Raw genomic sequence first — 17,280 nt, 5'->3', positions numbered from 1 at the left:
CTCCCATACCATCGGCATCAGCAAAGCATTATTTTAATTTTACGCATACACTCATTTTAAATTAATAGAGCGTTTTCACTCACGTGACCAGCAGCCATATTGGATTACTGAAACAAAAGAAAGTGTTTGCATAAAAATCAGAGTTCAATTCCCGGAGGATTAGTACACCATCCAGGCCGCCATTTCTTTGTTTTGGAACATCAACATGGCCGCCGTGACGTCATATGAAAACACTCTATAGGTAAGATATCGTTGACGTCACCCATTGTCATTAAAAGGCCTTTTGTTCCTGTGGTTGGTAAACTTTTGAGTAAGAAAAGCAATGTTGTAAACAGATGTCTTCCCCATTTTAAGCTACTCTATTTTTTCTCTTAATTGTATGCAGTTAATAGAGCTTTGGTTTATAGGTGGTTTTCACGTAACGTCATAGCCGCCATATTGGTAAGATCTCTCAATAGCTCCTTTTGTTCTTCCACCAGAAATTGTACATTGCAGCATTCTTATCTGTGTCTCTAGCGATCGGTTGCAAACCACCTTTTATGGTAACCAAATTTTGACACTTTGTATCTTTTAGTTTTACAAAACACCGTGTCGAAATAAAGATCTTACTTCTTCCTACGTATAACAATCCCTACCTAATCTCTTTAATGTTTCTATTGAACCAATACTTTTCCCCGTGACCTGAAAATTGCTGAACTCTCTCCTATATTCAAAGACGGCGAGCGCAGCACAATTACCGAACACATGACAATGCTGCAATGTGCAACTGCTGGTGGAAGAACAAAAGAAGCTAATGAGAGATCTTTTGTTTTCGTCCACCAACATGGCGGCGATGACGTCACGTGGAAACTACCTATATCTGTTACACGCACAATGGCCACCCGGTACGTGATGGATACGTTCACCGAGCAGCGGAACCTAAAGCGTTTAACTTTAGAAATTCTGACTGAAACGTTAAGATCGCAGTTGCTCGTAAGCAACTTCGCTTTCACTTAAAAACATTGCCTCCTTCAGTGAATGCCTCTAAGAAATAATTACAACATAACATTTAAGTTTGCATCGACAACAACCATTTAATAAGTTATTTTAATATGCACTGTAAGTCGTGCATTTTAGAATTTATATCTTAACTTACACAATATACATGCAAAGATTTTAGGGCGTCGTTTGGCTGAGAGCACGTCAATAGGCATTTGCATGACCGTGTCACGCGACCTTGTCGATTATAAAAAAAATGGCAAAGCTTGCCATCCAGCGGCTGTTTTCCACATAAATGGCCGTTTTTATGCTAGAGACGCTAAAGTCGTCAAGACGCGTTTAACTTCTGAGACGTTAAAGCCGTCTGGTATTAAAACGAGACGCATAAAAGTAGACGACCTAACAGAAAACAAAAAAAAACTTTTTTCTGAAAAAGGCTGGGTTCTATCCTCGGAAGCCACTGGAGACGTGGAAACTCGGCGCCAAATAAACTTGACGCGCGCGAGTATACAAACAACGGACGGACGGAATTACAACTTCTTAAGTCCATTACTCGACGTCGCCAAGAAAGGCAAGATATGGAAATACAAATGTTTTTAAAGAAGAAAAATCAATCGAGAAAGCGGCTTTTGCAGGATATGGACGAAGAACTAGATGTGGCTCAGGCACTTGGCTTGTGTGCCGTAGCTATGAAGAGACCAAGCAAAGGACGAAGCATGGATGAAGAAAGGAGTTCCTCGTTCCTCGCGACTCCTTCAAATTCTTCTTGGCCACCAAGTTGTTTAAGCGCTAAGCCTCGATTTCAGGATTAAACGCTAACCCTAAATCACAGTTATTGAAAGCTAACTGTTCTAAAACGGGTTCTTAGACTTAAATACTGCTTATCAGCGCTATTTGTAAGAAAGGATTTTTATTTGACATAAAATGGGTTGATTCAATGGTAAACGGGCAAACCCTCTCCCGCTATCTTTGAAATTTAAGGTGGCTGGAGCCAGTTTCATCACTTTTAAGAGGCCTTTTTGTTAGAAGGGTTATAATTATTATACTGTATGACGTAACAGCAATGTTATGGCACTATAGGCAACACCAAGTATTCCTTAACAAAATGCGCCCACTATTGGGACGTAATAGGTTACTATGGAAACATGAAAGCTCTCCAAGAACACCCAGTATTTCGTCTTTACTTGCTCATATCTCAAAAATGAACTCCGTGACTCCCCTTTTTTATTGTGAAAATTGCATTTTGTCTCAAGACTTTAATGTATCTTTAGGCAAATTGAAACTGATTCAGTTAATAAATTTATCTAAATAATTGCTCGAAGCAATTTCAATCTAACATTTGAATAAATGACAATACTTTTGAATTTTCGCGCAGAATGTGCAAGGGCGCGTGCTATATCCCGCCATATTTTTCTCGCCCACTGTCTGTTTTCGTATTTATTGCCTTTGTTTTTGGATTTTGTCTGTTCTTTCACGGAAATCACAGTCATTGTCATGCAGTCACTATTTGTGCTAGAGCTCAGGCAGCTATTTTACGGTCATCTGGCCATTCAATAGAAGAAATTGCCAAATTGCATGTTTAAAATGACGGAACGATGGGTCAGGAACAAGTGGTAATAAAAAAGGTCCTTCGAGGACAAACCAAGGAGAGGGACGGCCGTCTGTTTTCACAAAATAGAAGAAGAAGAAGTATGATCACGAAATCTAAGAAGAAATTGCCAAATTGCATGTTTAAAATGACGGAACAATGGGTCAGGAACAAGTGGTCATAAAGAAGGTCCTTCGAGGACAAACCAAGGAGCGGACGGCCGTCTGTTTTCACAAACTATTCAAGAAGTATGATCACGAAAGCTAAGCATAAACATAATAATTAAACAAGAAAGATTGCTAAAAAACTTCAACATCACAATATCAAGGTTTCCAGCACAACGGTATGAAGATTGATCAACAAAGGTTGGAAAGCTTTCAAGCGAAAGAAGATACCACTGTTAAGTGAGAGGAAAAGAAGGCCTCGTTTGAAATTTGCCAGGAAATACTCCAAGCTCAAGGCGAAGGATTGGGAGAACTTCTCATTTACAGATGAGTGTCGCAAGTATCCAGTTCATTACCCGAATCCAGAAAACCACATCGTATTGGGCCCTCAGGAGTGCGACGTTCCTGGGGCATACCAAGGTGAAACAAAGTGCGAAGGTGATGGTGTGGGGAGGTATGACGGGTTGTGGTCTGACGAAAGTTACACATCTTACCCAGTGGCCAGACCTCAACCTCCAAGTATTGAATCAAAGAAATTGTAGAAAACAGAAGTGAAACCGTTAAACCTCAAGGCGGCACGTTACAGACGGACCGACGAAAAGAAAGCTGTTTAGCACAAAGAAGGCAATGACCTTTGTACAGGACGGAGCGGCTGTGCACACTTCAAAGGCGGATCAGACATGGTGTCAGAAGAATTTGCCAAACTTTTATACCCATTGACGACTTGCCGGCAAACTCACCTGATCTGAACATCATTGACGATACAACATACAAAGATCCAGCCCCTGAAACACTGGACGAGCTGAGAAGGCGACTACGCTTCGGACGAAAAAATGCTAACTCTCGACATGTTTCAGGAGATCGCGCGATATTCTGCACCGCCGCTTAGAAACTAACATAAAAAATAAAGGAAGCCATTCTAGTTACTAATATTTAAGATCTTCGATGTAAAATCAATAAGGAATAACATACTTAAATTTCCAAAAAGTAGTTGTAATAATTAGTGAAATATAAGTGAACAAAATATCGGAACGAACTACTGAAACATCCTCTAGAATAGTAATCAGCTATGTGAAGTAGAACTATCGGCAAAGTTTTAAAAAATTCATTTAATGTTTCGAAAATTTATTTATTCAACTTTACTGATTCAAAGGCCTGGTAATAGAGCACAGAACTGTAAAATGGTGTATCGCACTGGCAAAGGGACAACGTTTAAAAGCGTCATCCGTTCAATCTTTTCACGGTGGCAATTTGTCCTTTATCATCTTGTCTGATAAAACCAAATTTTCCTGTTTAATTTACTCTTCTACGGACACTACACAACAGTTTCTTTTAAAACTAATCCTTTCATTCAGCAATAAAGCTACCAAAAGATCTCTCAGAGAGATGTGATATAGGAAATTTAACTCATATATTATTTCATCATGAAATGCCATCATCGTCGTTGCTGCATCATCATGCCATGGTAACTTATTATAACAGCCTATGCGGTAGTCGCACTACCACCATACCTAAGTTATCATTCTCTTGGAACGACTTATGATTTTTCTTTATTCAATAACACAACTAACGACTGCTTTTACATGGAGGAAAACATTCTTGATCCAAGCACATGCTTTGCAGGAGTGGTCGCTAAGCCTACAGTCTCATGGAGTGGTTGCTAGGCCCTCTGCGACAAGGCTTTCCTATTGCCATGGTAACTTGTTAAGTCACAAAATGACTTCATTTTGTTCAGCAATAATTGATGTTTCACATTGTACCATAACATTGCTGTTACGTGATAAAGTGTTGTAGTGTCAATCCTTCTAATAACAAGGTCTCGTGAAAGTGTTGAAACTGGTTTGAGCCTCCTTTAACGGCAAAAAATGTAATATTGAATATTCTGTTAATAAAATTTACGTACCCTTTTCCCGTCATGCATTCTATGTTAAGTTGCCTATATTCCAGATATTTCACACGCTATATCACTATTCATAATATGCATGAAAAATTTCTCCATTCGGAATGGCTAAGAGAAGTGCAGTTTTCAGGTAACACAGTGCAGAAAAGGTAAATTCAATGCAAAAAAAGTAACAAACCAACTAAGGGATTCTGATAGGTCAATGATCAAAGAAATTAACAGATAGCCAATCCAATTGAGTAAAAACAATGCAAACAGACTGACACTAGTGGAACAAGCCTTCCTTGTGCGCCTTAATTAATTTACGACTCGATCAAAGTAACTGTTCCGACAGGGTCTTAATTGTTCAAAACAGCAGAAAATATGACTGCTACAATTGATACGACTGCCAACCTACGTCAAGGTGGATTAATTATTGAAAGCATTAAAAGAATTTGTTCCGGCCTAATTTGACTTTTTTGATCTTCAGTGTAGTTTTACATTTGTAATTAATACAACAAATTTTACTTGAATTCTCTTGGCTTGTCATGGTTTTACACCTGGAGTTTCATCAAACTGGACAAAAAAAAGCAATATGAGAAGGGACAAAAAGACAATTCTTTTGCCTGAAAAGTGGTTAATATGGTTCCGTAATGGCAGTTAGTTTTTGCCGCTATCGCCACATAAAGCTTAGTCCAAGTGATTTTTTTGTCGTTTAGTCGTATGCTCTGAAAATAACAAGTTGACGACTCATCAGTTGCTTTCAATCAGGTTTAGAAAGTTTTATTGCACTTTCTTAATCTTCGAATCATTGCTTAAATTTTATATCGTGTGTTCATACTAAACAGGGCAATGCAACGAGAACGTATACGTATTACTTTTTCAACCCAGATCGTGTTTAAATATTTAAATAGCCCTCGGTGATATTGCGCGACCGAAGTTTGTCGTTACTGTTTGCTTTTTCCTTTTCTTCATAAGGCCATAGCAATCTCTATTGGTAAGCTATTGACAGGTTGCCCAAATATTAATGCGTTTATTCAGCTCTAATTTTGACTTAAAAGGACACACAGCAAGCTTTCTGCTCCAGGTGCTGCTTTCGCTTCTCATGAGTCCCAGTTGGAGTTCAGCTCATTTCTTCGTTCAAATGACTTTGCCTGCAAGTTTCCCTTTTGCTAATCGTCTTCACCGCTGCAGTTCCAGTGCTACCATAAATCAAGGTAAGAGTTTGCTTTTTCCTTTTTTTATACAGCCGTAGCAATCTCTATTGGTAAGGTATTGACAGGTTGCCCAAATATTAATGCGTTTAATTTATTCAGCTCTAATTTTGACGTAAAAGGACTCACAGCAAGCTTTCTGTTCCAGGTGTTGCTTTCACTTCTCATGAGTCCCAGTTGGAGTTCAGTTCATTTCTTCGTTCAAATGAATTTTCCTGCAAGTTTCCCTTTTGCTAATCGTCTTCAACGCTGCAGTTCCAGTGCTACCATAAATCAAGGTAAGAGTTTGCTTTTTCCTTTTTTTATACAGCCGTAGCAATCTCTATTGGTAAGCTATTGACAGGTTGCTCAAATATTAATGCGTGTATTAAGCTCTAATTTTGACGTAAAAGGACACACAGCGAGCTTTCTGCTCCAGGTGCTGCTTTCACTTCTCATGAGTGTTAGTTGGAGTTCAGTTCATTTCTTCGTTCAAATGACTTTTGTCTACACGTTTTCCTTTTCGCCTTCACCGCTGCAGTTCCAGTGCTACCATAAATCAAGGTAAGAGTTTCCTTTTAGCCGTTTAAAGAACCCCTCACCTTTTCGAAAAGGTTTTTTTTCTGTAATTAAGTGTGTCGGTGGCACATAATATGACGCAGCCAGAGAACTTTTACCGGGAGCAGCAATTTCGCTGGCAAGTCCTTGAAAGAGATCTTTCAGAAAAAAAAGTATGAACGGAACATCCAACAATTTGTGACCGGGTGACGCTAACATTAAGAAATACGCTAACATCAAGAAATACGCAGATCGAAGAGAGTTTGATACGATAAGGCTGAAGGCCGAGGCGGAAAATATTCTTTAAAATATGCAAGCTACTTGACAGAAACTGACAAACATATGAAAATCCTCGGGAGATCTCGGGCCTTCGGGTACCGTAAGGGATCGGGCAAACCACTCCAACATGCGTTCGATTTTGTCGAACAACCATGTTGAGACAGTTTGCTCCCCCCTTTCAACCGTGTTGAAACATGTTGATTCGAAGTTGAATCAACTATGAATGAATTAAAAAACGTTTAAACTTTGCTTCAACAACAATTCAACATTTCTAGATCTTTTGTCATCGCGAATGTTGCATGAAGTTCAAGCCGTTTTTGCGCGACTCTTTCAACATTGTTGGGTATGCGCGTGCGCACTGATTGGTCTCTCAATCACGTATCTATGTCCATATTCACAGTAACAAGTCCGTAACTATAGAAACATATGCGGTTGTAGCCTGGGACTGAATACCTGGCTTCTCGCGAAGCTCAGTCTCTCAACATCGTTCAACACCTTTCAACGAAGTCGAACGGATGTTGAAGGAAATGTTGAAACCGTTTGCAGCCGAATCCAATAATTGTTTCATTCTTCCATGAGTCCCTTCAAACGTTTACGGCTTGGTGTGACATCATTTGCCCAAACTTTGAACCATTGTTAAACTTTCGTTCCCGTAATTGTAGTAAAATTCAATTACGGGACGTATTTTAGTTGATCAAAAACAGGAAAAAATGGAATGACTAACTATGCAAATACTGAGTGCTCACTTTTTCAGTTGACAACCAGAACGCCACAAAATAATGGCCTTTATTTGCAAAAAATGGCTGTGCACGCCCTACACGCTTAACATATGCCGTTCTCGTCTTTCCAACGACGAAATGAAAAATGTTAGGTTATCTGGACGGTCCGTGAGCCGGTCTTCGAAATTGAATTTGCCGTTTTCTGTCCACAAATCCACACTATTACTGACAGCTTTTTTCCTGGGAAATTGGCACACACTTTCCACGTTCACGTTCACGTACCACGTATCACGTTCTCGTATCTGATGCCGTCGTCCTTGCTCACTTCACTCGTTTACGCCATCGACGGGTAAAATTGCTTGGCGTTAGAAAGAGTAAAATCTCTGAGTCTTAAGACAGGGATTCCTATAAAACGTCTGAGACTTTCTCGTGTTCCCTTTCTATAGGTGAATGAGTAAGATGGCTAATGATTCCTTGGATACCGCACAAAATGAAGGACTACTTAGAACGACGTTTTCTCCATCGGGGTGCATTAATTGGGTTGCAGTACTTTGTACTGTAGGTATTGCCACAGTAACGGTCAATGGCCTTGCAGTCATTGTTTATCTCAAAGAGACCAGTCTTCGCAAGCGTAGTATGTACCTGGTGATTAGTCTGGCGATAGCAGACATGTGTGTTGGAGGAATCTCGCTGAGCAAAGACGTGTTCGATGCAGGACATAAGTGCAACCTTTGGAAGAGCCATTTAACGCCAGCCGGGAAAACTATTTTATTTGCCGTCTATTGGGTTTTTCCAGTAGCCTCGGTGACAAACCTTGCTGTTATTTCTTTGGAGCGGATGCACGCCACGTTTCGTCCATTTAAGCATCGTCTCATCAAGAAGTGGATTTTTGGAGCATCAGTTGCGTTCGTTTGGTTTACCGCTGTGCTAAACTCCTCGGCTTGCATGTACTTATATGCCCAAGGCTATCGTTTTAATAAGTTTTACTTCGCGTATTTTTCAATATTGGCTTGTTGCTTTTCTATTATCCTTGTTTCGTATGCGTTGATCGTTGCTAAAATGTACTGCGGAACTCGTCCTCAGCACCATGCCGCGGGAAGTCGAGAAAGAAAACTGACCACGACACTTTTCATAGTGACAGTTGTATCTTTAGTATTGTTGTTACCGTACACTCTTTTCATGTTCTCCAAAACAGCCCTTTCCAGTCGAAAAAATAATTTGCATTTCTTTTTGAAATCTTTAGCCTCTGTAAATTCCGTAGTCAATCCCCTTTTGTATGCCTATAGAATCCCAGAATTCAAAAGAGCGATGTCTTCATTTTTGGGGTGTAGACAACGAGCTCAGGTTTTCCCTCAGTAGTGACTCTTAACTTTAATGACTTTTGCTTCCGATCATCTCAATTACCTTGAGTTGGGTATCAATATATCAAAGAGTTTGGTCGGTCTGTAGTAGATGTAGATGCTCTTAAGCTCGCAATACGCCCTCTCGCAATTCACAGTGTTGCACGATCGCTTGATGTCGACAAAGGTAAAGGTTTGCTGCTTTTTATATCCTATAAATTCTCATAACGCAAATGTAGATGGTTGAATATTCAAAACTTGAACAAGAAAGTGCGTATTAATTAAGGAACAACTGCTTAAGAAACAAATGTTATTATCATCATTATCGTCATCTTCGCAAGTAGTAGTGCCGTAGTATTGGTAGTATATTAATTAGTAACACTCAGTTTCCATTTCATAAGGCCACGATGGTACATGCTATTCCCGTTGCGCGAATACACAATGGCGGTTAATATTTAAAATAGGCACGAGATGCGTTCACGTGTCTAATGCAAAGGATAATTAGCATAACCTTAATATTCATAGAATCAATATATGTCGATTGGATTAAGTGTTTTAATTAATAATTGTGAGCACATGGGGTCTTGTGATAAATGGTTCTGTGCTATTTTCACTGATGTTGAAGAATGAGAGACCAGGAGGTTAGGGTCAGTAAGCCCCCGTGTTCTTCTGATACCTTTCTTCACTCTATCTTTAACTTTGTGCCAGCAGATCACTTTTTACATCGGCCCATGGCCTCGCGATAGCTTGGGCAGCGTCGAGGGAATTGGAAAAGAGTAAAGCCGGCAGTTCCATAAGAGCGTTTGCGAGAAGTTAAGAAAATTCTGAAAAAAATTGAAGTGAGGACCGTTCATTGAAGAAATTTCCGGTTAAGAAATGAAAGAAGTCCGAGCATCAATTATCGGATTGCACCTAACGGCGGCAATGGTGACGGAAAGAACAATAGCGAAAAAGGGAATTTGACTCTATTATTTTGCAAAACTTGAGCTACATTTTTCTATTCACGCTTTTGGCACCAACATGGCCGTCTTATCACGTGAGTGCAATCAGAGAATTACAATGTAGTAAGGTCGATTAATAATATCGAGTGTGGGCCCTTTGATCGAGGTTTATTGTTGCCCTTCCTCAACATAAACTGTGGGTTGTGAAAAGGCCTGGCAGTGGAAAGTTCAAAGAATGTTATTTTATGGCGTTAGTTTGTCGTCAGATTTTATAAATTGTGGGGTTCCGCAAGGCTCCATTCTGGGCTCGCTACTCTTTCTCATTTACGTAAATGATTTTCCTGCATGACTTTGTTGGGAGTATGGAGTCGCGAGATAATCTGCTGACGACACGGACTTGACGTTTTCGGGTTGCAATCTACCAACATTGCAGCATAAGATGTCTGACGATCTTAAGTCTATAGCGTCTTGGCTGTATGTCAGAAGGCTTAATCTAAATTCTCTGAGGACTGATTTTATATGGTGATAGGCTCAAGACAAAGAGTAGCTAACCTATATATGCATTTTGATGTACAAAGTCAAACACAACCTAAGCCCTTCGACATCTTTCAGGAACATAACTCTTCCTACAATTTAAAAGCCACCTTCAACCGACAGGATTGCCGATCGTTTGTGTTTGTTCTGGAAATTCGCATTGCTTATCGTAGCGATCCGACTGGATGAATTTCAGCTTTGGCGGGATTTTCAAAAATGAAAATTGTTCCACGGCAGGCAATGCCTGTCGGTTGAAGGAAGGCCTTTAAGAGAGTCCGACTTCTCAATTGCCAGGTTTAACACAGTGACGTATGGCAAACATCCATTGCGCTATGTAACGCCCACATTATGGCGCAAACTGACAACTGCAGACAGATCAGTTACATCGTTAGCCAGTTTCAACAACAGTATACGTAAGCGTGACCTCAGTTCTTTGTTAGACGATGGCTCCAGGGGCTGTGCTCTTTGTAATTCTCAATTGCTTCCTTAATTCTTGTATTATAATTTATGAATGTATGTATATATAAATTAATTTAGAATCTAGTAGGTAGTATTTCTGTGTAAATAATGTTATTTATTGTTATTTGTGTCCCCACATTAGTATGGTATATCTCCCAATTTAGAAACTAATAAAGTTTCTTTTACTACTACTACTAGCCTCGAAGTGGGGGTATAGCTCTTTCTTTGTATGACACTGATTTAGAGAAGATGCCTCGGTGTTAAAATTGGCGAATTCCCACATTGAATATTAGACAAAAAGTCAATCACAATTTAGGTATTTAAAAAAGGGTTAAGTCAGTTCTAAAAATTGAAAACATACAGATATACAAGGCAATAATTGAATTATATTTCACTTACTGCTGTGTTGTTTGGGGTTCTTTGGGTGAAACACCACTGGCTAATTGACAAACACTTCAAAATCGCGCAGCGCGTATTATTACCGTTGCTTCTTTCTCTCGAAAAGATCCAATGAATCAGATGTTTAAAACATTATGGTCTTGCCCCTCAGTATATGTACACGTCAGAGATCTTTAAATGATTTTTTTAACTCATCTATAAGTGACCTTCCAAACTGAACATTGCCCTTCCAAAATGTCAGACTAATTATTGCAGAAATAGTTTTTCATTCACTGGCGTGAAAGTTTGTAATGATCTGCCGTGTACTCTAAAGAAGAAAGTTATTGGAAGCGGCGGTTTGTGAGAAGACTAGCCTCCCATACCATCGGCATCAGCAAGGTGTTATTTTAATTTTACGCATACACTCATTTTAAATTAATAGAGCGTTTTCACTCATGTGACCAGCTGCCATATTGGATTACTGAAACAAAAAAAAGTATTTGCATAAAAATCAGAGTTCAATTCCCGGAGGATTAGTTTAGTACACTATCCAGGCCGCCATTTCTTTGTTTTGAAACACCAACATGGCTGCCGTGACGTCATGAAAACACTCTATAGGTAAGATATCGTTGACGTCACCCATTTTCATTAATGTGCCTACCAGGGCCCCACCGGCTCTCGAAACAAAAGGTCTTTTGATCAAAAATAAGACACAAACAGCAGTGATAAACATATTGAACTTGTTCATTTTGATTATGACTTGACGTTTCGTAAGTGCTCTACATACATTTTCAAAAGTAACCGTTGAAATTTAAAACAGCTATTTATATATAACAAAGAGGATGAGGGGACTGGAACCTAGATTAAGCAAATACTTAACAGTAAAATATATAATAATAATAAAAACAGAAAAGATTAATTAAGCATCAGCTTTTCACTTCCGACGTTGACGTTGAAAGCTGGCTCAAGTTCTTGAATAAAGAAGGTCTCTTTTATTTTACAATGATAGTCTGTTTTCCCCTTCGCTAAAATATCAAAATGATCCCACTTGATGTTATGTCCAGTGGCCTTGACGTGGTCAGCAATGGCTGAAGTATTGTCATTTTTAGCTAGGGCCTTAAAATGTTCGGTTTTTCTATCGTGAAGCCGCCGTTTAGTTTTACCGATGTAAAAACCATTACAATCATAACAATTTGCTCTGTAAATAACTCTGGATTGTTGTGAACGATTAATACGGTCCTTGTAAGGAAAGAAAGATTTTATACATCGAGTGCTCTGATTAATCGTTCACAACAATCCAGAGTTATTTACAGAGCAAATTGTTGGGATTGTAATGGTTTTTACATCGGTAAAACTAAACGGCGGCTTCACGATAGAAAAACCGAACATATTAAGGCCCTAGCTAAAAATGACAATACTTCAGCCATTCCTGACCACGTCAAGGCCACTGGACATTACATCAAGTGGGATCATTTTGATATTTTAGCGAAGGGAAAAACAGACTATCATTGTAAAATAAAAGAGACCTTCTTTATTCAAGAACTTGAGCCAGCTTTCAACGTCAACGTCGGAAGTGAAAAGCTGATGCTTTATTAATATTTTCTGTTTTTATTATTATTATATATTTTACTGTTAAGTATTTGCTTAATCTAGGTTCTAGTCCCATCATCCGCTTTGTTATATATAAATAGCTGTTTTAAATTTCAACGGTTACTTTTGAAAATGTATGTAGAGCACATACGAAACGTCAAGTCATAATCAAAATGAACAAGTTCAATATGTTTATCACTGCTGTTTGTGTCTTATTTTTGATCAAACTACGATGGCCCAAGAACAAAAGTATTTACGAAAAGGTCTTTTGTTCCTGTGGTTGGTAAATTTGAATAAGAAAAGCAATGTTTCTAAACAGATGTCTTCCCTTTTGTAACCTACTGTATTTTTTCTCTTAATTGTATGCAGTTAATAAAGCTTTGGTTTATAGGTGGTTTTCACGTAACGTCATAGCCGCCATATTGGTAAGATCTCTCAATAACTCCTTTTGTTCTTCCACCAGAAATTGAATGTACATTGCAGCATTCTTATCTGTGTCTCCAGGCGATCGGTTGTAAACCACCTTTACCAATTTTATGGTAACCAAATTTTGACACTTTGCATGTTTTCATTTTATAAAATTCCGTGTCGAAATAAAGATCTTACTTCTTCCTACGTATAACAATCCCTACCTAATCTCTTTAATCTTTCTATTGAACCAATACTTTGCCACGTGACCTGAAAATTGCTGACGTCTCTCCTATATTCAAAGAGGGCGAGCGCAGCACAATTACCGACCAATAAGTTGTTTGCAACCAAATCTCTAGAGACACATAACAATGCTGTAATGCACAATTGCTGGTGGAAGAACAAAAGAAGCTAATGAGAGATCTTTTGTTTTCGTCCACCAACATGGCGGCGATGAGGCAAAGTGAAAGCTACCTTTATCTGTTACACGCACAATGGCCACCCAGTACGTGATGGATAAGTTCACCGAGCAGCGGGAACCTAAGGCTTATAACTTTAAAAATTCTGATTTTAACGTTAAGATCGCAGTTGCTCGTAAGCAACTTCGCTTTCACTTAAAAATATTGCCTCCTTCAGTGAATGCCTTTAAGAATTAATTACAGCGTAACATTTAAGTTTGCATCGACAACAACTATTAAGTTACTTTAATATGCACTGTACGTAAGTCGTGCATTTTAGAATTTATAAGATATCTTAACTTACACAATATACATGCAAAGATTTCAGGTTGTCGTTTGGCTTAGAGCACGTCAATAGGCTTTTGCATGACCGTGTCACGTGACCTTGTCGATTTAAAAAAAAAAGGCAAAGCTTGCCATCCAGCGGCTGTTTTCCATATAAATGTCACGTTTTTAAGCATTAAAATCACTGTAAAATTTCTCACATAGATGTCAGTGGCTTCAAAATTGTCATTTTTTTTAATTTCATCACGCTCTTTCATTGGAAAAGTCACAGTTACATCAAATACAGAGCATGAAAATGGTCAATAATTCGAAAAAGTGGATGAGCCCGATATTGATCAAACTGCAACCCTAAATCACAGTCATTGAAAGCTAACTGTTCTAAAATGGGTTCTTAGACTTAAATACTGCTTATCAGCGCTATTTGTAGGCAGCCTGTAGTCTACGGTCTGCAGTTATCATAGACCTGAAGGGGGAGAAGAAAAAAAATACTGAAGTTCGAACTTCAGGATTATGTGGCACGTGTCCCAAACAGAGTGCAGAATGGTCAAATCAGCGCTGAGATAGTTGAAATAAGTGCAATAGTGTTTTAACTCACGTGGTCAGTAACCTTGTTTTTTTCACGGAAACGAAAGAAAACGTTTCCTTGATAATAGAGCCTCAATAGCCCATTTCCGAGTTGCTGCATGCCTCAATTTCAAAGCGAGTCCTGGTGCACAACCATTCAAATGAAAATGAGTTGCGTATTCTTATGCAAATAAAACTCCATTTGCCTTTCAATAGTTGAGCACCAAGACTCACTTCGAAACCGAGACAAACAGCAACTCGGAAATAGACTAATTCCCGGAGGATTAGTTTGGTACAACAACATGGCTGCCGTTCCATTATTTAGGTACACCAACATGACCGCCGTGACGTCACGTGAAAACACTCTAAGATAAAAATTTTGCATGTATATCATTAATAAGTAATCGTATAATTTTGAGTACAATTTGGAATAAATAAGCACTCGTAATTTTTTCAAAGACTAAGAATTGTTTGAATTTGAAAAAAATTACTCGCTTATTACTGCTCGCTTATTACTGCTTATTTTATTCCAAATTACACTCGAAATCATGTCATTGCCTATACTAATTAATCGACTGTCACATGTACGGCTTTTAGGTAGAACAGATTTCTTATGTAAATGCATTTGTAAATTCATGAAATTACAGCATATAAATAAAGCAAATCGCTACTCGCTACTCGTTAATCGCACTGAGCGGCTGGGCCATGTGGAAAAATTATTTAAATAGTGAGAAGATATCTCTCCACTTATGTCCAGGTTTGACCCTAATTAGATGCAGGCCCGATTTTGATATCCAACACGAAGTGTCCCTTTAAGTCTAAGCATTTGCTACCTATTTTCAACAACAAGATAAGGATAAAGGTGAGCGTTGGTTTTAGCTTTGGGTAAATGCAGCAGTTAATCTTTCCTTAAAGAGCAGCATCTGGGGGACACTTTGTGACGTAAATTGTCTGTATTTCGAGTCACGAATGACGCTGAAGTTGGCGAGAAAAGCAAGGGGACACTTCGTGACGCTTATTGAAATCCGCGTGCATCTAATTAGGGTCAAACCTGGACATCAAGATATTTAGGTTGTAATAAATAAACAAATGCACACATAAACACACGAAGAAAAATATTTAAACTGTAATAAAAAAACAGATACACAAACATTGTACAAAGACGAATAAACAAAGAAGCAAAAACAAATACATTAGCTGATACAAATAGTTGATATCGACTTGAAGTGGGATTGCATCGTCGAAAAAACAAAAACTGACTAGATTAATACAAAACGAAAGGGGTTCAATTTAAAAAAAACCTTACCATTCACATGCATAAAAAGAATAACCCTACCCAAAAAAAGTCAAAAACCGTTGATCTTTTTGGAGAAAATTCACACAGAGTATAATGCACTTGTCAATAGGCCAGTTTTGTATTCTAACGATTGGACTGGATCTAGCATGAAATGGAGGCTAATGCGGGCAAATTAATTTGCATTTGAAAAGATTTGCCCGCCTTAGCCTCCATTTCATGCTAGATCCAGTCCAGCCGTGAGAATTCGAAAATGGTCTATTGAAACTACGGGCGATTTTCGTGTGCTGGCTTGCAGTCGTCACGCCCTTTCATCCAATCAGAGAGGAGCAAACGGCATGACGGTTGCAGTCCGGCACACGAAAATCCAGTTACGCATTCTTGGAGCTTCGAATGCTGGATTTTTCGATATTATTTGAGGTCTAGCGCTTCGAGTTTTGGACGGATTTCAGATATAATCGTACGAGAGAAACCTCTCCTACTCTCTGGGAATTTGTTGGTGAAAATCGGCTCGGTGCTGGAGCGATCCGAAATCGAGCTTTCCACCCTTGTCTTTCTATTGGTACGCTTAGTTGAACGTCGAACACAAACCCTTCAAATCACTAAAATTCAGCCACAAGGATTACCACAAACAACACTTCAGGTAAAAATACTTAGATTTCATGGACTTGGATTTTATCGAAGTTATGTGAAAGACTTAGATATTAACGGTCACAGAGTTTATCCGGGCCCCCGGTGGACAACTTAACGTGCAAGTGAATAATTCAGTTTGAAATCAAAAGCTCTGTGGAAATGAAGACAGAGAAACGTACAGCCCTACTTAACGATACAAATAAGCGTTTGCCATTCTTCATAGCAAGTGGGCATGATGGGGGAAAGAATAGATGATTAAAAAAGATTTCATAGCTTACCTTCTCTGTTGTCTCTGCCATGTTGACGCTGGAACGTTTTTCGATGCTTTGATCCAGTCTTACCCCGTTGAGACTAGCGTTACAAGCCCCACGAAACATCGCCGCTAATTTTAACAATCTGTTACTGTCCCCGTCCCCCCGGAAAAATGCACAAGTCCAAAAGCGTAAAACCACCGCCATGTCCCCGATACTCCCCCGCTATGTCCCGGGGTGGAGTGGGGTCGTGGCTTCAATTGACTAGTGCATGACTAAACGAAGCAGACTGTTTACAAAGGGACTGAGTGGCGCAAAACGATTTTAAAATAGACAAGAAAAAAAAACAATATGATATCAATGTTAGCGTTAAATTTAAATTCAGGTTAATTTTAATTTCAACCTACAATAAGCCATTTTTATTTCAAACTAGGTTGAAATTTAAATTAGGAAACATCAACAAAAATCCATCAATTATTAGCAAATACGTGTGATATATTGGTAAGAAAATTGGTCCTAGAGGTGAGTGGATGAACTTAGTGTAGCTACAATTTTTCATGAGTATTTTATAAAACCCCAGAGGTTGTTAAGTCTAGGCACTGACTTTAAATGGTTAGCACTAAGGTTGGTGTTAGGCATACTGTGCATGATATTTCTATCTCAGGGCTTTTTAGAAGGACATTGTTCATTTATGAATCTCCTTAGGAGGGCAGGGGACTACAATATTGAAATATCTTCAAAAGGAATAGAAGAACTGAAACATACATGAACTATTGTTTATTGTTAA

General features: G+C 38.8%; 1 long non-coding RNA gene across 1 annotated transcript; it reads left to right on the top strand.

The window, feature by feature from the left end:
* Nucleotides 1-5,726: 5,726 nt before the first annotated feature.
* Nucleotides 5,727-10,803, top strand: LOC137979433 (uncharacterized). The gene is made up of 3 exons (XR_011118333.1): nucleotides 5,727-5,826; nucleotides 5,972-6,101; nucleotides 7,805-10,803. It is a non-coding gene; the product is annotated as an uncharacterized lncRNA (long non-coding RNA).
* The last annotated feature ends 6,477 nt before the right edge of the window (nucleotides 10,804-17,280 follow it).

The sequence above is a fragment of the Montipora foliosa genome, chromosome 1, assembly GCF_036669935.1.
Source record: "Montipora foliosa isolate CH-2021 chromosome 1, ASM3666993v2, whole genome shotgun sequence".
Taxonomy (NCBI): Eukaryota; Metazoa; Cnidaria; class Anthozoa; order Scleractinia; family Acroporidae; genus Montipora; species Montipora foliosa.
Note: the sequence above shows the minus strand (reverse complement) of the source record. Positions and strands in the feature narration are given on the sequence as shown.